General features: G+C 44.3%; 1 protein-coding gene across 1 annotated transcript in view; it reads right to left on the minus strand.

Moving 5' to 3' along the window:
- The window catches only part of LOC140189355 (uncharacterized), a 944,498-nt gene that overhangs the window by 78,405 nt on the left and 841,282 nt on the right, over positions 1-24,811 (minus strand). The gene's annotated exons all lie outside the window — the stretch shown is intronic.

The following is a 24,811-nucleotide window of genomic DNA, read 5'->3' on the forward strand; positions in this document are numbered from 1 at the left end:
GTGCCTTTACAAGGAATATCATCATATATAGAAGCAGAATCATTGAGAGGAAATAATTCACTTTTATAAAGTGTTACGTAACCAGCAACAATGAATATCAATCGAGACAGGTTATATAAAAACAACCAAACATTTATTAAACACGGATAAACAATAAAAAAACAAACACCTTAACCAGAAGTTAACCGCTATGTGGCTGTTCAACAAATCGTCACTCAGTACTGATTCTTAAAGCGACAAATGCGAAAACAGTTCTTAAAGCGGTAAATTCAAACACAGTTCTTCGAACAGTAAATTTTAAAGTCCAAGAGATTTATACAGTCAATTAGGAGAGACTTTCATGAAGTAACGAATTCCTCGAAGACACGGCATCACTGCCACTCCCAGATGGAAACTGCCTTTTCCACAGGTTTCACGGCGACGGAAATAAAACGATTTTAAAGGCACTGACCTTCCTCCGCAGAAGAACCTTGCACAGCCTTCCTGCCACTTTCAGCAGAGTCTATCTCATGCAGATTACTCCTTCTTGAACGAATTCTGTAATGGTTGATTCTTTCCAAACCCGTCGAACGTTTCCTTCAGGGTCCCATCTTCACTCTCCAATGTTACTGAAAAGATACATTAATAAACCTAGCAGCGATTGTCATACTGCTGGCTCAGACTTCTGTACCTTATGTTAGAACATAAAACTCTGTTTAAAATCAAAACTCCGTCATAATGCAAATACACAGCGGAGCGGAGTACCTCATTAACGTTCAAACTGGAAAAACTAACAGCGTCATCAGAGGTCTTCCCTTTTATACTCGTGGTGAACATAAGGTCCTCACGTGACCTCACATCGGCGGGAAAACTACATCAGCTGACCTCCAAAAGACCATTCCATCATTCTCACAAGATCTCCTTGAGGGATGTAACACCTCCCTCCATAAAGAAATGGGTCTCTTAAAGAGCAAAATTTTGACAAATAACAATTTACACAAAAAAATACAAAGGTATAAAATTTACAACATACACAATATATAGTCTTATCTTTCAACACTTTACAAACTAATATACTGTAGGAGTGTTAGGAATGTTAAAATATCACTCCATAAAAAAACTTTTCATTGTACATTTACCATCTAGATAGACAATCAGCGATCACATTATCTTTACCCTTAATATGAGTAATCAAAATATTGTACTCCTGTAACATTAAACTCCAATTTAGTAATCTTCTATTTTTGTTTTTCATCTTATCAAAAACACCAATGGATTATGATTGGTATAAACTGTGAGTGGTTTATGAGTAGTACTAACATACACTTAAAAATGTTGTAAAGCCAAAACAAGAGATAATAATTTTTTTCTCTATTGTTGAATAATTTCTTTGATGGGCATTAAATTTCTTAGAAAAATAAGCTACTGGACGATCAACTTCTTCACCATCATCTCTTTGAAGTAACACTGCTCCTGCAGCTTCATCACTAGCATCTATAGCTAACGAAAATGGTTTTTCAAAGTCAGGAAATTTAAGTACAGGTTGACTACATATTATAGTTTCAATTTATCAAATGCCTCCTGACAAGCTTCTGTCCAAACAAACTTTTCATTTTTCTTCAAGAGATTAGTTAATGGAAGAGTAATGTTTGCAAAATTCTTACAAAATTTTCTGTAATATCCTACCATATTCAACAATCTTCTGAGAGTTTTTCTACTAGTTGGAGTGGGTACTTCTAAAATTGCCTGAACTTTCGTCTCAACAGGTGCTAATTTTCCCTGACCCACAACATAACCAAGGTAGGTCACTGTGGCATGGCCAAATTCACTTTTAGCTAAGTTAAGAGTTAAGTTAGCTTTTTAAAGTCTCTCAAATAGTTTCTCCACTGCAGTAATATGGGCTTTCCACGTATTAGTTCCCTTCCAGTTCAGGTGAAACCTGTCCCTCTTCTACAGGTCATCCCTTGCCCAGAAAAAAGGTTCTAATAATCCAAGCTGGAAACCCTGCCTCCTGCACCATCTCCTCAAGTCACTCATTTATTTATGTGTTATGCTATTCCCACCTACACAAGCCCATGTTACCAGGAGTAATCGTGAAATTATTACCTTGGAGGTCCTTCTCTTCACCCTATTTCCTAACTCTATAAACTCAGTCAGTAGAACCTCTTCCCCTTTTTTGACAATGACATGGTGCCAATATGTATCACGGCCTCTGGCTGTTCATCCTTCCCCTGCAGCCGCTCTGATACACCTGGACCCTAGCACCCGGGAGGCAACACAGCATCGTGGAGTCTCTTTTGTAGCCACAGTATCTCCTGTTTGTACTCCTAACTAATAAGTCACCTATCACTAATGCATTGCCTAACTTTATCCTTCCCTGCCACAGGGAAACCACCATTGTTTCTTTATCTCGCTTCGAACTTAAAGGAATTTATAGAATCAGGTACGGGCAAAAGTTTCCAAAAAGTGTTAGTGGACTCAAGCTGACTGCCTGAGAACCTCGCTTAAAAACTGCTACACCATTGACATTGAAGATCACGGAGATCAGGCCCACAGACCCGGTGTTGGATGGTGCAAATAGAAGGAGACCACACCGGTTTCTTACAGAGACCAAAGGCGAGCTGGTGGCGCGTTTATTGGCTGTAAGATACTGTCCCTTGTGTACATGGGAGACAGGAGGAAAGAGGGGGTATGAGACAGGGGAGTTACCGTAGACAGGGTCAGGGCCATAGCCATGAGAGTTATTTCCTTCTGAGACCAAGCGCAAATTCATGGTCCAGGGCTGAATTAGAGTCTCACCTTCCCTGTGATGATTCGGAAGAAATATGACATACTATTAGACCAATACGAGATGAATGAAAAAAAAAGGATCTGCTGCTTTCCCAACATATTTGACAAATAAACTTTTCTCAGGATTCCGGCCCGGTGCAGGTATCAAATATAACCGAAGTCTTGATGCCAACAGGCATCAATCCTGATGAGGGTAGCAGAGTTTGTCATCAAAACATTGGTTGTAATCGGCACCGGTTACACGGCTGGAAGCCCAATATGAATAAATATTCTAATACTACTCGCCTTGTGTGACTTTCCTTTCCTTTGAGCAGAGGAAGGTAAGAGTGATGTTTGAGATTTTAAAAAGTGGTGAAGGTCATAGGTGGATTAATAATAGGAAGTTTTTAATTGAAATCTGATGTTTCACATCCATGCAGAAGTGAGGCAATGCAGACGGAGTGTCTAAACAAGTCCAGGGGATGCATTGCAAATGGTGGAATGTGAAGAAACACAGAGAGCCAGAGTGACTCTGGAAAGCATGAGGACAGATCTCCAAAGGTAGGGGTTGAGTTTGATTGGCCAGTTAACAGATGGATGGAGAGTTGCCTTTGTTTGGTGATGGAATGAGAAGAAACACAGAGGGCCAGATGGACTCTGAAAAGCATTTAGACAAATCTCCATTGATAGGGGCTCAGTTCAGCTGGTCATTTCAAGTCTGCGTGGGGACTTGCCTTTGTTCATTGCAGGTACTGAATGCCAGAGAAGGTGGCTCTGCTGGGACTATAGAAGCACAAGTTGGGCCACACATGAAGCGCTGTATACAGTCCTGGTTATTACACCACAGGGATATACAGACAGACCAACATTAAAATTAGGATGAAGAATCCCCATTCTGCTGCACTAGCGCACTTCTCCATTCAATATTAGACAAGAATTCATTGGAACCCCAACTCCATATCCCCGTATACCCATGGTAAACATTCACCACTTTGTTTGTCAAATACCCACCAACCGCTGTCCGAAAGGTATTCAGTTCTACGCTCATATCTCCCTGAAGGGAGAAATAAAAGTTGCAAAGCCACAGGAATCATTAAGAAATCACTCTAACAGCACGTACCACGGGGCTTAATGACAACATTTATCGCACTGCTGTGAGACTAGCACTATGTGATGAATGATTAGCCTCACAATCTGCCTCCTAAAGATCTTGCACCTTATGGTTTACCTTTCTCTGCAGATGTTATACTTTACTCTGCATTGGATTGTTTGTTTGACCCAGTATGCTAATACACCAACAAGTCGGGTGGCCTGTCCACATCTGACATTCTGTAACATTCAAGGGATAATTTTGAGTTAGGAAGTTGCTGAGCCTTTAGGAACACAAGGTCATAATATAGTTAATCTTGAAGTACTTTGGGGAAACGTATCAGTAAAAAACAAAGCCATGAAATTGAATTTCAGGAAGTCAAGGTTTGTGCTGACGTGGCAAAGACCTCGGAAGGTTCACTGGAAGGAACTGTTTGACATTGAGTCAGTTGAGGGACAATGGCATCGATTCACTGCAGGAAATCTCCATGGCCAAGGTCAGGAGAAGCAATAAATCAATAGATAAACTATATGGATGAAAAATTATATGTTCAAAAATGAAGAAAAGGCAGCTGTATAAAGAATACAGAAACAGAAAGTAATAAATTTTACCATTGGGGATATTAAAATATGCGAGCTACAGCCATGTGGGAAATTCGGATTGCCAATGGCAGGTTGAGAAGGATATTGCTGATAATGCCAAGACTGATCCCGAAAATTTTGTTAATACTGAAGTCATGAAAGAAACTGTAAGGAGGTACTTAGGTGCATTCAGTATAACAGTGACCTGTGAAGTTATGCTGTGGAAGACAGAGAGGATATTCCTAACTCTTATTTTTCCAAAGTGTTCACCTGTAGAGTCATCAACATGCTAGTAAGCGTAGCAAGAATTAAAGTTGCTTAAAGTGACTCCGATCTTAGAAAATGAGGTCCTGTCTCAGCTGAAAAGGCTGAAAGTTTACAAATCTCAGTGTCAGACAACATATATCCCAGGGTACTTAAAAAATGTCTGTGATTAAAAATACAGGTACCTAACAGGTATTTTTCAAAATTCTGTGAAGATTGGTGAAATCCGTAAAGACATGAAATGGACTAACATTTTCCCAGAATATAAGAAGGGTGACCACACTGACCCTGGTAATTATGCTCCAGTAAGCTTAAGGTGTGACGTAGGTAAGAACAGGATACACTAATAAAGAACAAGTTTGAAAAGCGGCTGATAAGAACTGGCATGTTAAGAGAAAGCCAGCATGGGTTCAGAAAGGATAAGCACGTCTTGCTAATACGCTGCAGTTCTATGAAGAGGCAACTAAAATTTATTATAACAATAGAGAGGTTGATATCATTTATTTGGACTTCCAGAAGGTTCTTGACACAGTACTCCAGAAGAGGTTAATAATCAAATTACAGGAGGTACGGATTCAGGTATGGGATGCGAATGTGAGCAGAATTGGCTCAGAAACAGAAAACAGAGAGTTATGGTGAGAGGATCGTATTCATCCTAGAAGATGTTAAAAGACGGGTTCCACAAGAACCATTCTTAGGGGCGCTGCTGTGTTTAATTAACATTAATGATTTGGATAAGCACAGAACAAATTCGTTTGCAGATGACACGAAATTAGAGTGATGGACTGATAACATTCAGGCACAGAATCAATACAGGTGGATCTAAACACAATCCGGATGTGGGCAGATAAATGGCAGATGAAGTTCAATGTAAGTAGTATTACATACAGGAAGTAGAATTACTGGATATAAATACACAATGGGGGTCCTCAGTCAGAAAGTGCATTGTATGAGAAAGATTTTGGTGTTCCGGAAGACATCACTATCAACATCTAGACAATGCATTGAAGCAATTCGGAAGGCTATTAGAATGTTGGGCTATATAATATGCTCAGAGGAGTTCTCGCGACATTCTCCTTAAGTTGTGTGATGCACTTGTGAGGATACACATTAAGCCTTGTGTACAATTTTGATTCCCATATTTTGTGAGGGATGTGAAGGCTCTGGAGAGAGTTCAGAGAAGGGCGACTAGACTCATTGCAGGATGTGAACTATGCAGAAAAACTGAGAATTACATATGTTCAGCCCACTTTGACGTAAAATGAGAAAAGATGCAATAAAAGTGTTCAGAATCATTTTGGGTGGAGGTAAGTTGGATGCCAGCTACTACTTCAAAATTAATGCTTCAACAAGGAAATAGGGCCACATGTGGAGACTGGTTAAAGGGAGATTTCAGACTAAAATCATGAAGGCGTTCTGTACAAAGTGATTTGACAGATACAGAATAAAACCCACACTCTCACACTGCATCATAGACTGACCGGTAGAGAATCAACCCTACATTTACACAAGGTGCCAGAAACTGACCAGCAGAGATTGACTCTTACACCCTCACTCTGTAGCAGAGACTAGGAGACAGACACAGGAGCAACATCTCAATCCTGCAGCCTACTTTCTGGCTGTCTGCCTAATTGCCTGTCTGTCTGTCAGTCGATCTCTCTCTCTCTCAGCTAACGTGTTATCTCACATTTGCCTTTTTTTCTCCTTTACCTATTCATCTCCCTGTTTGGAGTACTTTTCTTTATTATTTAACCAGTTTGCCCATTCCTTTGCAGATTGAAATATTTCTTCTCAATTTCTTTTGACATTTGACAGATTTGAGATGCCCATTAAAGACTGTGACTTCAGCAATATCACACACAAAATGCTGGAGGAGCTCAGCAGAATTTCTTGTGTTGACTTGGATTTCCAACATCTGCATATTTTCTCTTGATTGTATGTTAGCAATGTGCTCATTTGACCATTTCCATCCTAATCGCGGTCTCACTATTGTATCTTTGTTCGAATCTGTGGTTGTGGGTTTTGAATTGAATTGACTTTATAACGTACATCCTTCATTTACACGAGGAGTAAAAATCTATGTTACGTCTCCATCTAAATGTGCAATTTATAATAAGCATAGAGCATAGAATAGTACAGCATAGTACAGGCCATTCGGCCCACAATGTTGTGACGACCCTCAAAGCCTGCCTTCCATTCAACTCCTCACCTTAAATTCCTCCATATTCCTGTCCAGTGTGTACAACAGGACATTTGATATAGCATAGAAATACAATAGTACAATTGTCTCTCTCTCTCGGTGTGTGTGTGTGTGTGTGTGGGGGGGGGCGGGCTGAGAGAGAGAGAGATCAGGAAGAAGCTGAAGTACTAAACAACATTTACAAAATGGGAAACTGTAGGGACAGAGGTAGAGATCGGTCTGTGTCGCTGGTGTCCGTTCAGAAATCAGTAATTAGCCAACAAAAAGACGAAATATGTAAATGTCGCTGCTTCGTGACAACACTCAGTCTTTGTAATTAAATCAACCGGCCTATTTTCACCAGAGACTCTGCTGAGGTAATGCCAAAGAATTTTCATGTATTTGTCTCCAATCGCCCGAATATTTACAATAGAGACAAAGGTACTGAATGGAAGTGTTTGTTCAAGCAACTGTAACTGAGCAAGTCAGTGAGGTGTATAACCGTATCTCGGGAGACAGATCCTCTGTATAAATCGGGACCGCTTTGAATGCATCAGCTGTCTGCCGGAGCCGTGAACACAGGAGGAACAGAAATCACAGATTCTCACTGAAATGGTGTATCCAGTCATCTGGCGGATAGAAGACGTTTACTATCCTTTTATTTCAGCCTTTGGAATTCCCGGTAAGCCGCAGTGTCAGCTGCCGTGGGCGATGTTGAAGTTTAATTCCAATGTTGTGATTGATTCTGCCGCCGGTTTTTAAACTCTCACGTTCCAGTCCCGGTATTCCGCTTTTCAGGAATAGAGTGGAAACACCGGGACGACAGATGCTGGAATTTGGATGTAGAAACAAACCGCTGCAGGAATTTAGCGAATCCGCCGACATCGGTGGAACTGAGCTTGTCAGACAGTGTTCTTCCAGCAGTTTGTGATCAGTAATGGGATGCTCCGTCTCTGTGCGTTTGGTCTTGCAGCAGTTGCACTGCATTTGCAAATATTGTGTTAATAGAGCCCGCGGAGATTATACTAATTGATCGTCTACATTTGCATGTGAGCGGATTTCTGAGTTAGGAGCAACACTCAAACAAATGATTGGTAGTAACAATTTAGCAAATGTGTGGACTTTCGTGTTGTAGATCGAATCTACTGTCGATTTTAAATAAATGTCTGCGGTATGCCTGAATGTAAACAGCTGATGGAAAACAGACTGAACTCATTGCAGAGTCAATTAACAAAGCCGGCCTAGTGCTTCAGAGTGAAACGTCTTCCATCTGACAGACATCTGACTACGGCACCGAGTTTGCTGCTGGACGTTGAATTCCTCTCCCCTGCTTCCCTGTGATGGAATCAACGGGAGGCGTCATGTCTGTTTGTGAGGTTGTGTAATTTATTTTACTGTGTAAACTCATTCTCTGTCTCCACCAAACTGCTGCATTGGCTTCTGCTCAGTGTTTTCTCAACTTGCTGTTCCCTGTCTCTCTACCAGCGAACTTGGTGGCGATTGTGATCCTGTCCCGGGGAAAGTGCGGTCTCTCCAAATGTGTCACCCGCTACCTGGTGGGAATGGCAGCGGCCGATCTCCTGGTCGTTATCTCCGATCCGATGCTGAAGTGGACTGCTGAGATTTATTTTCCCCGATCATTCCTGTCCATCACTCCTGTGTGCAGACTCGGTGAATGGTTGATTTTTGCGAGCACTGCGGCCTCAGTCTGGCTGACTGTCGCTTTCACCGTCGATCGATTTGTGGCTATTTGCTGTGAGAAGCTGAAAACAAAATATTGCACCGAGAGAACGGCGGCTGTGGTTATCGGGACAGTGAGTGTGCTGGCCTGTTTGGAGACTGTCCCCTGGGGCTTTGTGTACGAGTCTGGAGAAATAATTGACGGTGTTCCCTGGGATTGTGTTCTGACACCAAGCTTCAAAAACTCTCCCTCATGGTCGGCTTTTGAGGTGTTTCACCGCATTTTAACCCCTTGTCTCCCACTCTTTCTGATGTTGCTGTTCAATATTCTGACTGTCCGGCGGATTTTAGCGGCCAGTCGAGCCCGCAGGAGGCTCCGGGGACAAAAGAGTGGAGAGAATGACAAGGACCGGGAGATGGAGAACCGACGCAAATCCATCGTTTTGCTCTTCAGCATAACCGGTAGTTTCATATTGTTGTGGGGAACACAGGTGGTATTTTCTATCTATCAACGGATTTCAATGAGTTTTGTTTATTCTGTCACGGATCCCCGTTACATCACAGACCACACATCGACAATGCTGCAGGTTCTCAGTTCCTGCACCAACACGTGTATTTACGCCCTGACTCAGAGCAAATTCCGAGAGGAACTGAGGAATGCGCTGAAATACCCACTGAATCGGATTTTGAAACTGATGAAACGTTAGAAATAAATGCTGTAAAGTTTTACAATTCAGCTGCCTTCATGCTCCCTATTCTATCCCCCACTTGTGGGTAAATGGAAACAATGTGATGAACAGAGTTACAAATCAAACACCAGAAAATCTGCAGATGCTCGAAATACAAAACAACTCACACAAAATCACATCCTGATGAAAGGTGTCGACTGGAAACGTCGACTGTTTACTATTTTCCTCACACAAGATGCTGAAGGAACTCAGCAGGCCAGGCAGCATTTATGGAAAAGAGTAAGTTGTCGATTTTTCCTGCCGAGACAGTTCACCAGAATCCTGTCAACTGCTTAATCTTTTCCATTTTGTGTGTGTTGCTTTAGAGTTACAAAACAACTGTTTACAGCTGAGCCCGACGGCATCACTGACCTCACCATCCCAGAGAAACCCCTTTTGCGCCTCACCTCTCGCCCTGTTAAATTGGAGCTTGAGGAGAACCTGTTTTTCCTGCTTCCCGGTTCTGACAAAACTGCCTGATCTTGCAGTTTACTTTCGTCTCCATCAACCACTCCTGCTCCCGTCAAAACCCGTCCTTTCCTTCACCTTCCTTTTCTCCTCCATCTCTACCTGTACAGTCTCCCTCTCACTGCCAACTTGAACTACCTTCCTGTAGGAGAATGCTCCTGTTTTACAATTGAAGACAGAGAACCGATCCGTTCACTTGTCTCTCTGTGAGAGATGGAGAGACAGAGAAAGTGAGCGCGAGGCTGAGGGCACGAAGGAGAGAACGAGTGAGACATCGCGAGGAAAGGGCGCGCGGGAGAGCACGTGAGGGAGAGGGCGCGACAGAGAGGGTGCCATGGAGATGACGTTAGAGTGAGCGTGATGGAGAGAGCCTGGGGGAGAGCGTGCGGGCGATGGTGAGCTCGAGGGAGAGCGACAGAAGGGGACATCGCGAGGGGGAGAGCGCGCGAGGGAGAGCGCGCGAGGGATAGGACACGAGAAAGATGTCGCGAGAGTGAGCGCGAGGGAATGGGCGTGTGGGAGAGACAGAGAGAATAGAATGAGAGAGGGAGCGAGATAGTAAAGCGACAGAGACATCGTGAGGGAGAGGGAGAGGGAGGAAGGAAAGAAGGAAGGAAAGAAGCAAGGAAACCGGCTGTGTGACATTGCCAGATCTGCTGTGGTTCCACTCTTTCACAGAGATAGGCTTGTTTCGTGGATAAGTATTGTTTCGAATTATGTATAGCTATACTGTAGACATCAGTTTTCTTTTTGTTCTATATCAAAATCGTACGAGTTCTAACAAATTCTGTGGTTTCAACACATGTCCAGTCTCCTTTGTTTGCGAATGCATAAGTAAATTGCCTGAGCTGAACCAAAGAAGAATACAATGAATGAATTTTCAAACAATGTTCATTACAAACAGAAAGCACAAAAGTACACGGGGATGGAAAGATATGAATCACATGCAGTGAACACTATAACTGGGGCACAGACAGGAGTATGTGTGTAAATGAGTGAGATTGCAGGATGATGCGTTACCCCAATCATGCCATGGCCAAGGATGTCTCTGAGAAAGTAAGGGCCATTTTGAAAGGGCAGGAGGAACAGCCAGAGATCATGTTCCTTATTAAAACTAACAACAGACAGACAAGGTCCTGCAAAAAGAATTTAAGGAGTAGGGCATAAAGTTAGGAAATAGTAACTCTTGGGTGGTGATTTCAGGATTATTTCAGGTGCCACATGCTTGCGAGGTAAGATATGGTACGTTGGTACACTTAAATTTCTGGCTAACAATTTGGTGCAGGAGGGAGGGCATCAGGAACACAGATCATTGGGCTTTCTTCCTGGATAACTGGGGCTGGTGTAACAGGGATTGGTTACAGTGAAGGGGAAGTAATATTCTCACAGGGAAGCTTGCTGTAGCCACCCTGACAATTTTTATCATGAGGCATGTGGAGGGGGTTTTGGGATCCAGACCTACCGGTCCGTAAGTAGCATTGAGCGGATGGGGTATTATTTCTTTGATGTGTTCAGGAAGGTTTCCAGAAACCATATGTAGATGGTCCACCAGGAAGGGAGACATACCTGACATATTGAGAAATTAACCTAGCAAGACGATTGGAGTTTAATTGGGAAAGTTCTATGAATCTTAATTCTGGAGGGTTTCAGATGATTATTGATAAAAATATGTTTGGACCTGCAGGTCGATGATTATAAATTTGTGGAAGAATTGGGCAGGTGTCATAGAGAGTTGTCTGGGAGCTGATGCTACTGGTTGTTACTGGATGGAGCTGATGTCAGCTGATGTCTGATACCGTGAGAGTCACATACAGCCCTGCCGGTCAGAATTTAGTAGTTCCCTGTTCCTATGAGGAGGGTAGAGAAGGACAAGGATGGTCAGGAACTTAGGGTGATGAGAAATATTGTATTTGTTTAAAAACGTAAGAGGAGTCATAAGAGGAAGATGAAATTAGACAGGGTCTTGGAGGAACATACAGGAAGCAAGAAACAAGTCACACAGCATATCAGGAGAGTGAAGAGTTATCAAGAAATGTCCTCATTCAGGAGGATCACTGAGAATCCCAAGGCATCTTATGCATACACAGAAAACAACAGTATAGTGGGGAGAGGACAGGACCACCGGAGGACAAACGTGGTAGTTTATGCCCCAAGACAGAGTTAGCATGCAAGGTAGAAAATGAATACTGGTGATCACTAAGGAAAAGGACAAGGAGGAAAGCATGATGAGAAAGGCTGTATGGTGTTATTCTCCAGCGTGTTGATACTAAAGAGGAAGTGCTGTTGGGTCTCAAATCATTTTGATGGGTAAGTCCTTTGGGGGAGTTTAGTACATTGGGAGACCCAGACCAAATGCAGTTAAATGTGATGTTTAAACTGCCGGCACCGTACTGTAAGAACAAAGATTGTAACAACATCTGTTTAACAACCGTTAAACACTAGGACAACCACAGCATTTCAATGACAGAGAGCTGTACAACCGTGATAATGGACTTCAATTCATGGACAGTATCTATCCTCCCAATCCCACTGGACATCTTTCAGGATGTAACAGAGAGTTGAAAAAGAGAACATTGAATGATGTGTGCTTCAATTTCCAAAGATTTTTGAGATGCCAGCAGCAGAAGGAGGAACAGAAATGTAGGCAGGTTCTGGAAAGTAGTGAAAACAACAGAGTAGTGTCTGACTGTAATTTCCCCAACATTTGCTCGGATTGTCTTATCATAGAGGCCCCGAGGAGTGGAATTTGTTGGCATCGTGGAAATATTTCCCAGCATTTACAGCCTATACTATGTCAGTTTGTGCAGATTTAGCATGTGATCTAAAACTTTGACAATGTTCTCTGGAAAACACAGGGGCTTATATTGATGATCTGGTTGTAGGGAATGACACGTGGGAAGAGCATATTGCAGTGGTAGAAAAACTGTTTGAAAGGTTGTCCAAGGCTAATCTTACTGTGAACCTCGCTAAAAGTGAGTTTGGTCATGCCACAGTTACATATCTGGGCTATGCAGTAGGCCAAGGCCAACTGGCTCCTGTACAGGACAAGGTTCAAGCTATTGCTGAGGTTCCCGTTCCAACTGGCAAGAAAGCTTTGAGAATGTTTTTAGTAATGGTTGAGTATTATCGTAAGTTTTGCAAGAACGTTGCTGACATCATTCTCCCCCTAACAAAATTATTTGGGAAGAGTGAAAGATTTGTATGGAATGATCCTTGCCAAGAGGAATTTGAACATCTGAAAGCCATCCTGTGTTATCATCCTCTGCTCAAAGCACCTGATTTTTCAAAATCATTCTCTATAGCAACAGACACTAGTGACGAAGCTGCTGGGGCAGTATTGTTACAGAAAGGTGTGGATGACATTGAACACCCAGTAGCTTATTCCTCAAAGAAATTTAATGTGCATTAGGAAAATTATTCCACTGTTGAAAAGGAATTGCTAGCACTTATTCTGGCATTTTGAAGACTATGTTTGTCCTGCCCAGAGACCACTTGTGGTTTACACGGATCACAATCCGTTGGTGTTTCGAACTAAGATGAAGGATAGGAATAGAAGGTTAGTAAATTGGACTCTGATATTGCAAGAATATGACCAGACAATGAAACATGTGAAAGGTACTGAAAACATTATAGCTGATAGTTTATCTAGATGTTAAGTTAGCAATTCTACACGTTTTTGCTCTATTATCTGTTGATTATACATGTTTCAAACTTTATAATTTTCAGTTAAAGTAAAATTTTGCCTGCGTCAGAGAGAGAGAGAGAGAGAGAGAGAGAGAGAGAGAGTGAAAGTGAGTAAGTGAGTTGTGGAACAAAGACACCTTGTTAAAAAGAGAGAGAGAGAAAGAGAGAGAGGCAAGGACTGCTCACAGTTTGTTTATACTTTCTACAAGGACACTAGCAGCATCCATGTTCTTACAGAGAGAGAAGGGAGGAACTGCTTTATGGACAGTTGGTATTCAGCGTGGTGAGATAAATAGAAGGTCAGCTGTTAGACCTACAGACACATGGTTTTGGACACTGAATGAGCTTTGTTGTGCCCACAGAAAAGCTGGGTTTTGGAGGATTGATCAGGCGGATCGATCAGTGGCTCTAGCAGTGCACAAAGGGTGTGACCGGTGGGGAGTTATTCGTGTGCCACCCTTGCTGGGTTGACAATTCCACCACAGAAGAACGGTCTGAGTTTGTTGTGGTCACAGTCGGTGACTTCTAAAGGATTTCCAAGGACAACAGGAAGATTGACGGCGTCAGCTCACCTGAAGACTCAGACTTCTCCCTCTCTCTCGCTCCATCACTACTCAACTCAATACCACGAACTGAACTGAACTTTACTCTCATCGGAAGACTATCTATTTAACCCTAGACCTGATGAAGCTTGTTTTTCATATATTTCCACATTTACTTATACATATATATATATATATATATATATATAAGCACTGCTAACCTGTTTGATTTATCTGCACTTATATTACTGAATTACTTAGTAACCAATATATACCATTAGTTATTTGCAATACTGGATTCCAAAGTGCTTTCCATTTCTGCTGGTTCTTCAACCCGTCACGGGGAACGTGACAATAGATATATTGTATGTGCAGAGTAAGTAATTTCATATATTCCTTTCCATTCTAAAATTAAAGGACATAATTTTGTGGTGAAATTTGCTGACATGGATTAACAATCTTTTGACTGACTGGAAACAGACCAAGGGAGTTTCTTCTCTTCTCTGTGGCAGACATTTACTCTTGGGCCAGTGAAGGGATCGGAGTTTTGAAACAGCTGCTCACAATCCACATGTCATCTGGCCAAGTTAACTACATTTAGACACTCCAAGTTCACAGACGGCAGGAAGCTGGGAATAGAATTTAAGAACAGATCGATGGGGAGATACTAAGCAATTATGCAATAGGTTAGTTTAGGCATACCTGGAGTATTGTGTTTGTGAAACAAATTTGCATCCCCTGTTCACTCACCTGTCGATCTGTTAACTTCCTGAATCCAGCCCGGCAGAGGTATCGTTGTCAGCTCCTAACATTTCACCTTCATTCCATGTCTTTTCATTATCATTTCCCTGGTCAGTAATGCCATCTATCCCTGACCGGCTTACCTTTGGCAAAAGTATATTCACCGGGAAGCACAGGAAAGACACTCCAGTGGTGGCGCTCATCTCACGCACAATGGACAATAATGGTGTTTCTTAGCGTCAATCACACCAGGCACAGGACTTCTCTGAAGGAATTCCTCACATCTGTCCCTTGGGCTCAAACATCTTCAACTGTATGCTCAATGACTTTTCTTTCACTGCAACATTTGAAGAGTGATATCACAAACACGAGAAAATCTTGAGATGCGGGAAATCCAATTTAAACACACACAAACTGTTGGAGGAACTCAGCAAGTCAGGCAGCATCTGTGGATCAGACGCCATCTGTGTAAAGTTACTATTGTATATGGAGCAGATCGCTCGGCTGTTTTTTTTTAAATGCAAAGTGATGTGTGTTTTCAGCATTGTCAGTTTTGGTTTCCAAGTTCATTGTCTCCAGCATGTTCTTCAATTTTTGACACAATCTGATTGAAACATATAAGATTATTAAGGTATTGGACATGCTGGAAGCAGGAAGCATGTTTCCGCTGATGGGCGAGTCCAGAACCAGAGGCCACAGTTTAAGAATAAGGGGTAGGCCATTTAGAATGGAGTTGCGGAAAAAAAAAATTCACCCAGAATGTTGTGGATATGTGGAATGCTCTGCCCCAGAAGGCAGTGGAGGCCATGTCTCTGAATGCTTTCAATAGGGAGATGGATAGAGCTCTTAAAGATAGCGGAATCAAAGGTTATGGGGATAAGGCAGGAACTGGATACTGATTGATGATCAGCCATGATCACAGTGAATGGCAGTGCTGGCTCGAAGGGCTGAAGGGCCTACCCCTGCACCTATTGTCTATTGTCTTATCCAAACAGCACCGGCCTGTCACACTTCCCAAACCCCACACACCACCAGCACAGTTTGTGGCTGGACTTGTACTGACCAGGACTTCGTCCCTCTCCTTCCAAAAACATCTAATAATAAAGCCCTGCACTCCGGCCGCTCAAATCTACAACAACACTGAGCCTTGGAATCTCTACTTCATGCTAATCCAGGTTGTTTGTTGTTTAACAGAACTACTGTCACAGCAATTCCTACACGCATTCGTAATGTGAATTCTGTCTGCGGAAAACACCTGTTGATCGTATCTGATCCCGGGGCCTCTATATTCGATAATGCTGAACTAACAGAATTATTTTGTGCCATTCTGATGGCAGTTTTTCAACTGATAAACCTTGTCTCTCCAGGGATTCGGTGTAGCCTGCCGAACGTTCCCACAGTTTCTTAGTCTTCCCGTTCAAATTAAATAAATTCGTAGAATCAGGCAGGGGGCCAAAGTCACGAAGAGCGTCAGTGAATTCGGTCTGACTGCTACACCCTGACACAAGATCTCGGACGGCAGACCCACCGGCCATGGAGTAGATCATGAGAATAGAAAGAAACTGCACCAGTTTCCTTCTAAAGACCATTGGGCACTAGATGCCGTCCCTTCTGATCATGGAATATAGAAAGAAACTTCGAACTACAGTACAGGACAAGACGGTTTGACCCACAATGTTGTGTGGAACCAACTGAAAACTATATCAATAAATCTCCATGAAGTGATCGCTCCTACCCACACAATGTCATTATCCCAGGCTGCAGATTGTGAGCATCCTCCACCCTCTAAGCAAACACTTAACCTTCATATCTCCTCTGAATCTACACCCTCTCACTTCCAATGCATGCCCTCTGTTACTGGAGATTTCTATCCTGGGAAAAAGAAACTCCATCTCTGCTTGATCTGCGCCTCACATAATCTTACAAACCTCTATCAGATCTGCCCTCAGCCTCCACCGATCCAAAGAAAATAACCCAACTTTGTCAAGCCTCTCATAATAGCCTGTCCCCTAAACCAGGCAGCAACCTGGCAAACCTCTTCTGCACCCTCTACACTACCTCAACATTATTCCTATATTGGGGCGAGCATAACTGTATGTAATGCTTCAGATGCGGCATAACCAGGGTCTTTTTAAATTACCTCGTGACATTTGAATTCAAGGCCTCAAATAATAAGACAAGCAGCCTATAAGCATTGGCAACCACATGATCAACCTGTGTAGCCACTTTGAAGGAGCTATAAATGTCGGCCCCAAGATCATGCCATAAACTGATTACTGTCTCCTTGCATTTGTCCAACCATTTATTTGGGCTGAACTCCATCTGACCATATCTGCAACTGATCGAAATTACCCAGAAGCCGTAGCACAGATCACTGCAGAATACTGCTGACCACAGACCTCGAGCTCCAGCAGGCGAGGTTGTTGTCCTTCTTGGATGCGAGGAAGGGGAAGAAACGGCAGTTTGAGGCGTAAATCCGGCGGAGAATGAAGTGTAGGAGAGGTCCATGGCAGACGGTGGAGAGAGAGTACCGGAGTGGCGGCAGAGAGACGGACAGGACCCGTAGGTACCTCCGCATGGCAGCGAGCGTGGCGCGGAGAATCCTGCGGGAGCAGCGGAACGAGCCATGGTCAATGAAACGGAGGTACCTGGGATCCTCGCTGGGCCCGAACTGGGAGGCCTGGAACCGGAGCTGGAATCCCTGCGGTAACAGATGGCAACGGAGACATACTCCCAGGAAGGAGACGTGGCTGTGGTAGCGGGTCTGAGACAGGATGTGGTCGAAGAGTCGGAGAGAGGCAGAGATCACAGAGGGGGAGCAGTGAGAGAGGGTCTCACTGAACTCCTGTCGAAGAGAGGATTTAAACTTCTTCACGGTAGGCATACCTTGAAGAGAGTTCGCAGCGGAGTAGCAAATCATAAACACAAAATAATCTGCAGATGCTGTTGTCAAAGGAACACTCACAATGCGCTGGAGGAACTCAGCAGGTCAGTCAGCATCAGTTGAAAAGATTAGTCGACGTTTCGGGTCGAAACCCTTTGTCAGGACTGAAGGAAGAACTTTGGGGAGGGTTTGAAGAATGCTGGTAGTTGAAAAAAAACAGTAATTTGAAAGACAAAGGGGAGGGGGAGGGGAGGCAGGGAGGTGATTAGCAGGAGAACAATGCGCGGTAGTAGAAGGAGGCGGAACTATGAGGGAGGTGATGCGAAATAGGGATAGAGGATGGGAGAGGGGAGGGAATTACCGGAAATTGGAGAATTCTATGTTAATACCAAGGGGCTGGAGACTACCTAGACGGTATATGAGGTGTTGCTCCACCAACCTGAGTTTAGCCTCATCATGGCAGTAGAGGAGGCCATGTATGGACATATCTGAATGGGAATGGGAAGCAGAATGGAAACAGACAGGCTACCGGGAGATCCTGTCTGTTGTGGCGGACGGAGTGGAGGTGCTCGACGAAGTGGTCCCCCGATCTGTGTCGGGTTTCACCGATGTAGAGGAGACCGCACTGGGAGCACTGGATGCAATAGATGACCCGAACAGATTCAAAAGGGAAGTGTTGCCTCACCTGGAAAGACTGTTTGGGGCCCTGAATGTTGGCAAGAGAGGAGGTGTTGGGACAGGTGTAGCACTTACGCTTACAGGGATAAGTGCCGGGTGGGAGATCCGTGGGGATGGACGTGTGGATAAGTGAGTTGCGGAGGGATCGATCCCTGTGGAAAGCAGAGAGGGGTGGAGAGGGAAAGATGTGCTTAGTGGTTCTTAGTGCTTAGCCTGTTCCTAATATTGTACTGCAGGGGTCAAGACATTTTCCTCCCTGTTACAATCACATGAGAGATGTAAAGGATGAGAAAAGAATAAGCCGTTGAAGGACCATTGAGAAACAGAATAAGATCATGCGAATGAAAATAGTGTAACACCAGACAACAGATGACAGATGCTGGAGATAAAGGACTTGAATACTGAATTCAGCCGACCCAGTCCTTCACACGCATATTGTAGTGTTTTAGTCACACCAATAGAGGGCATGGATCCCATCAAGTCCAAGTCAGTACTCTGGAGGGAAATCCATTCCCCCTCCAGACAGCTTGCAAGCCATATCCTTCAACTTCCAATGTTATTTCCATTTGAAATCACATCTACTTCCAACAACCTAAAACATCAGATTCCTGGACTTGATCTTGCTGTATCAAAAAGTTCTTCATTTACATCCTTTATTGGTTGCCCAAAACCTCAAATCCATCTCATCTAAGTCAGAAGTAAATTTATTTGCCTTACCTAATGGCTAGATATTAGATTAGATTATGAGGACACTCAGTCCTCGTTCACTGTCACTTAGAAATGCATGCATTGAGAAATGATACAATGTTCCCCTAGTATGATGTCACCGAAACACAGGACAGACCAAGACTAAAACTGACAAAAAACACATAATTATAACATATAGTTACAACAGTGCAAAAGAATGCCGTAATTTGATAAAGAGCAGACCATGGGCATGGTAAAAATAAAAGTCTCAAAGTCCCGATAGCCCCAACATCTCACGCGGACGGTAGAAGGGAGAAACTCTCCCTGCCATGAGCCTCCAGTGCCGCAAACTTGTCGATGCAGCATCCTGGAAACACCCGACCACAGCTGACTCTGAATCCGTCCAAAAACTTGGAGCCCCCGACCAGCCCTCCGACACCAAGCACTGTCTCTGCCGAGTGCTTCGACCCTGCCCCGCCCGCCGAGCAACAGCAAAGCCAAGGACTCGGGGCCTTCCCCTCCGGAGATTTCAGATCACACAGTAGCAGTGGCAGTGAAACAGGTAGTTCAGAAGTTTCACCAGATGTTCCTCCGTGTTCTCACGTCTGCCTCCATCAAATCAGAATTGTGCACGGCACCCTACTTGATAGATAACAGATATTCATCACGGAGTGGCTGCTGTGCACCGCGTCGCGTCGCCATTTTCTCCTCTCCAATTTAACATCAACATATCAAATGGAGCCTGGACAATGATACAATGTCTGCCTTAGGATTTGAGTGCAAGATTGCTCACTTCCACTCTGGTTCCTCCATCCCGATTTCACATCACCTCCCTCATAGTTCCGCCTCCTTCTACTACTGTGCATTGTTCTCCTGCCAATCACCTCCCTGTTTCCCCTCCCCAACCCCTTTGTCTTTCAAATTACTGTTTTGTTCAACTACCAGCATTCTTCAAACCCTCCCCACAGTTCTTCCTTCAGTCCTGACGAAGGGTTTCGACCCGAAACGTCGACTAATCTTTTCAACTGATGCTGACTGACCTGCTGCGTTCCTCCATCACATTGTGAGTGTTCCTAAGAGTACCGTCTGTGGTCCTATCCACCTGGGGACAAACCCCGGCCTTTCTGGCAGCACCCTCACCATAACTTGGTCACCGGGCTGTGGAAAAACCATCCGCTCTCCCTCTGGCTCCTTTTGATCAGCCATTCACTGTTGTTGTTTCGCTCGGTCCTTTAATACTTTAATTTGGTTTCAAAGGTCTTTCATGTATTGGGTCATTCTATCCCTGAATGTCCCAGGCTCCCCGCAACCCATAATTACCCCATAAGGGAGTCGCATTGCTCACCCCATCAATAATTCGTAGGGGCTGAGACCCAAAGTGCAGTTCAGGGTTGCGTGCAATCTCATCAAGATTCCTGGTAATACATCAACCCATGTCTTTCCTGTCTCAGCTATAGCTTTGGCTAACGCATTCTTGATTGCTCGGTTCATCCTTTCTACCATCTCTGAACTCTGGGGGTGGTAGGGTATGTGGAACCGTTGTCGAATCCCTAGTAGTTGGCACATTTCCTTCATCACTTTCCCCGTGAAATGTGCTCCCTGATCTGAATCCACCTGAACTGGGGTTCCCCAGCTTGGGAGGATTTCCTGAACTAGGATCCATGCAGCAGTGTGGGCGGTGCAGTCACTTGTTGGGAAAGCCTCTACCCACCGAGTGAAGTGATCCATAATTACCAGACAGTAGCTTTTCCCCCGGCTTTTTAGCAGGGGCCCTGTGAAGTCTATCTGGATGTTTTTCCAGGGTCACCTCAGCTGAGGCTGATTTGCCAGTTGTAGCTTTCTACCCTTACCAGGGTTATGCTGGGCACAAATGATACAACGGCGGCAGAATTTCTCAACATCCCCACCCATCCCTGGCCACCACCAGTCCTGCTGGAGGGTTGTGATCATGCTCTGCCTTCTCTGATGCATCGCCCCATGATAAAACTTTAGTAGTATCTGTCTAATACAGGGTGGGTCCATCGCGACTATTTCCTCTCCGTGTGTCCAGCACCCATCTGATCCCTCCTTTGCTCCTTTTCTCGTCCATTTTTCCTTCTCTTCAGCCTCTACCTCTTCATATAATTTTACTAAGCTAGCTTCTGTCATTTCCTTCTGCACACTTGCAATTTCATTTGCCTCTTGCCCCCTGCTGCCTTATTCGCAGTAATGTCTGCCCTCAGAGGAACTGGGAAAACTTTATATTCTGGAGTGGCCGCAGTCTCTCTGAGTATCCCCTGGTGTTTTTGTTCCTTCGCTTTTCCCTGAGCAGCAGTCAGTGTGTCAGTTTGTATAGGGTCCTGCTTAGGGGGTTTATACAGACCCTCCTCTATTTTAACTGGGTTTATCTTCACCTGCCCACAATCTTGCTTGTCTGTAGCCCACACTGCTGGGAACTGTTGACAAGGTAACCCATAGACACCATCCTGGCTCCAGTCTCTAATGATCAGGGCAGCTGCGCCTCAGCTCGCCAGGCCGTGTATTCTGTTGGTTGTGCGCGTTCACTGCCCCTGACTCGTCCATATTATTTCTCCCTTTCCCGAATCTACAAAAGCTCCTGCTTCCCTCAGCATGTCTATTCCAAGGATTGTGCCCTCATTATTTGGACATACCCAGAAATACAATGGAAGCTGCACTCCCCCGATTTCTAGTACCTGCAATTCCCTTCTTTCTGCTTTTACTGTTTTTGCCTCCTACACCCCTGATATAACTGGCCTGTCCGGTTGCTGGTAACGGTAAGTTTGTTATCGATACCGATGCCCCTGTGTCCACTAACATATTGCATTGCCAACCCCTAACAATGCCGTTGTGTACATCCGCGGGTCACCAGCGCTGGCAGGGCAGCCCACTGCCACATCTTTTTCTGTCTTAAGAGGCACCGTTACCAGCTCTTTTATCTGATCGACAGTCAGACCGTTTGCTGATGGGGTGAGTGACTGGGTATCTGCCGTGACCTTCGCCTGGGTTTTCCCCCTCCCTTTTGGACACCGGCTCCAGCCATGCCCCGACAGGGCACAGCTGTAGCATATCAACTCCTTCACTGCCTTATACTTGGTCCGGCAGTCCTTTGCTGGGTGCCCTGGCTGCCGGCAAGCAAAACAAGCCCTCTGGGACATCACAGCAGCTGCATCCAGTATACCCACTTTACGATTTCTCTTGCCTTTTCTATGGTCTATCTCACTGGCCCACGAAACTATCTCAGAGTAGTTGGACCCCACCGTTATGCTTGAATCTAAAACTTCCCGGTGGGCTGAGCTCAGGCCTTCCTTCGGCATTTTTAGGAATCCTGGGTCGTCCCTCCCTGGGTTATCCAACCCTGAATACTCCTCGTACACTCGGTATTTACGTTCTGCATAATCCATGGCTGTCTCGTCAGCCCTCTGGGTCACTGCCATTATCATTCCCCAGCTACTCTCGCCTCCCCCCAGTCACTGCCTCACTTCCCCTTCAAAAGAGCAATATCTTTCTTCATTACTGGCGCTCCCGGTAGTTGTCCATGTACCATCCTGCACCCTCTGGGCCACCCTGTCCCACGTATTCCTCGGGCACTTGGCTTTCACTAACACATGTACATCTTTAAGGTGCATCTGGTGAATTTCAACCATTTCCTCGAGTTTGCGCCAGAACTCTGAATTCCCACAGGCGACTTTAAGTGAGGGCAACTTGGACAAAATGCTCTGTTTCTCCCCGGGGGTGAAGGGCTTATGAATAGTCATAATCAAGGTCAAGGGCTGGCTTGGATCATCAGAGTTCTCAACCTGATGTTGACTAACTTCAATAGGTGCCATTCTGGTTGATCTCTCTGGGTAAAACCTCTCCCTGAGATATCTCCATACTAATTCCCACACTACGCAAAATATAAAACTGCAGAGTATGTACTCCACAATCTGCCAATTTTGAGTACCCGAACTCATGAGGCCTGCTGTATTCCCTCGCATCACACTTGCAAATGCATACACTAAAATGCAGCTCCCCGAACGAGAATACACGCCCCCACTCTGGCGTCTCGAACCGTACCGTTGGTTAACACCTTTCGCAACTGGTGGTTCAAGTCTCACCAAGTTAACCAAGTTAACATGCAAAGGTTCCTCACTTATATAAACACACATGCACATGCACCCACTACTTTAATATCTACCAGTTCAGCTCTCCACTTTCGTCATACCTCGTGCTCCCGTGTGTCCGCCGACCGAACAGATCCAAGTGTGAGTGTTATTTTAGAAAAATACTCACCAACTTAGACTGCTAGGAACGCTGGCCACTAGACAGATCACGAAGTATCCCACTCCTGACACCAAATGTTGTATCGTGGGTGAAATCACCGGACAGACAGAGTCACTGGTAGATACAAAGCAGCTTCTTTATTCAACACAACAAGGTACAGCAGGCATCTTACGGACAGAGACGCTTTCCGTAGAAAGGTCTGCTAGCCCAATGTGGGCTCGATATTTATATACTTTATACTTTATTGTCGCCAAACAATTGGTACTAGAACGTACAATCATCACAGCGATATTTGTTTCTGCGCTTCACACTTCCTGGATTACAAATATTAAAAATAGTTAAAATTTGTAAATATTAAAAATTTAAATTATAAAACATAAATAGAAAGTAGAAAATGGGAAGTAAGGTAGTGCAAAAAAACCAAGAGGCAGGTCCAGATATTTGGAGGGTACGGCCCAGATCCGGGTCAGGATCCGTTCAGCAGTCTTATCACAGTTGGAAAGAGGCTGTTCCCAAATCTGGCCGTAGGAGTCTTCAAGCTCCTGAGCCTTCTCCCGGAGGGAAGAGGAAAGAAAAGTATGTTGGCTGGGTGGGTCAGTCCTTGATTAACCTGGCAGCACGGCTCCAACAGCGTGCGGTGTAAAGTGAGTCCACGGACGGAAGATTGGTTTATGTGATGTGCTGCGCTGTGTTCACGATCTTCTGCAGCTTCTTTCGGTCTTGGACAGGACAACTTCCATACCAGGTTGTGATGCACCCTGGAAGAATGCTTTCTACGGTGCATCTATAAAAATTCGTGAGGCTTTTAGGAGACAGGCCAAATTTCTTTAGTTTTCTCAGGAAGTAAAGGCGCTGGTGGGCTTTATTGGCAGTGAACTCTGCTTGGTTGGACCAAGTCAGGTCATTTGTGATACTGACCCCGAGGAACTTAAAGCTTAAATATGCTAAACACAAAGGCAATCGCTACTTGAAAAGTTGCAGACAATGCATAGGCAATGCTTCCTTTTGAAGCTACATACAAAATATCACACCATTCTTTCCTTCTGACGCCAATATATCTGGGTTGGTATCCACAGCCTTTAGGATTTACTTGGCATTTTGCGTGCTAACATAGAAGACAATTAATATTTATAATGTATAGATAATACTGTCTTTGAAACTGCAGCATTAGGTCAAACTATGGCGCCAGAAGGATCTGGTATTTACACCTTTTAGGAAGCTCATTGTGGTGGACTCAATCCACAGTCCTTTGTCAAACAGTTAAAATAGAAATCTGGTGGCCAAAGTCATTTAAGTGTAAACATATCATCTACCCAAAAAAAAACTCACTCCAACAGCATGAATACTTTTTATCGGCACTTTACATGTCGGGACAGTGATGGTGAAAGGGGGAGGGAAAGAAGACATGGGGAGGAGTGGTCTCAAGATCCTCAGGTGTTCCTCCCGATGGGATAAAGCACAAAGAGGGGAAATATCAAAGAGAGATGAGAATCGAACTGTGATTGTCATGAGAGATTTAATCAGAAGCAGATTAGGGTAGCGCTGCATTGAGTACCTTTGCTCTGTGAGCTGCTACAACCACGATCTGCTGGTG

Source organism: Mobula birostris, chromosome 28 (assembly GCF_030028105.1).
Source record: "Mobula birostris isolate sMobBir1 chromosome 28, sMobBir1.hap1, whole genome shotgun sequence".
Lineage (NCBI taxonomy): Eukaryota > Metazoa > Chordata > Chondrichthyes > Myliobatiformes > Myliobatidae > Mobula > Mobula birostris.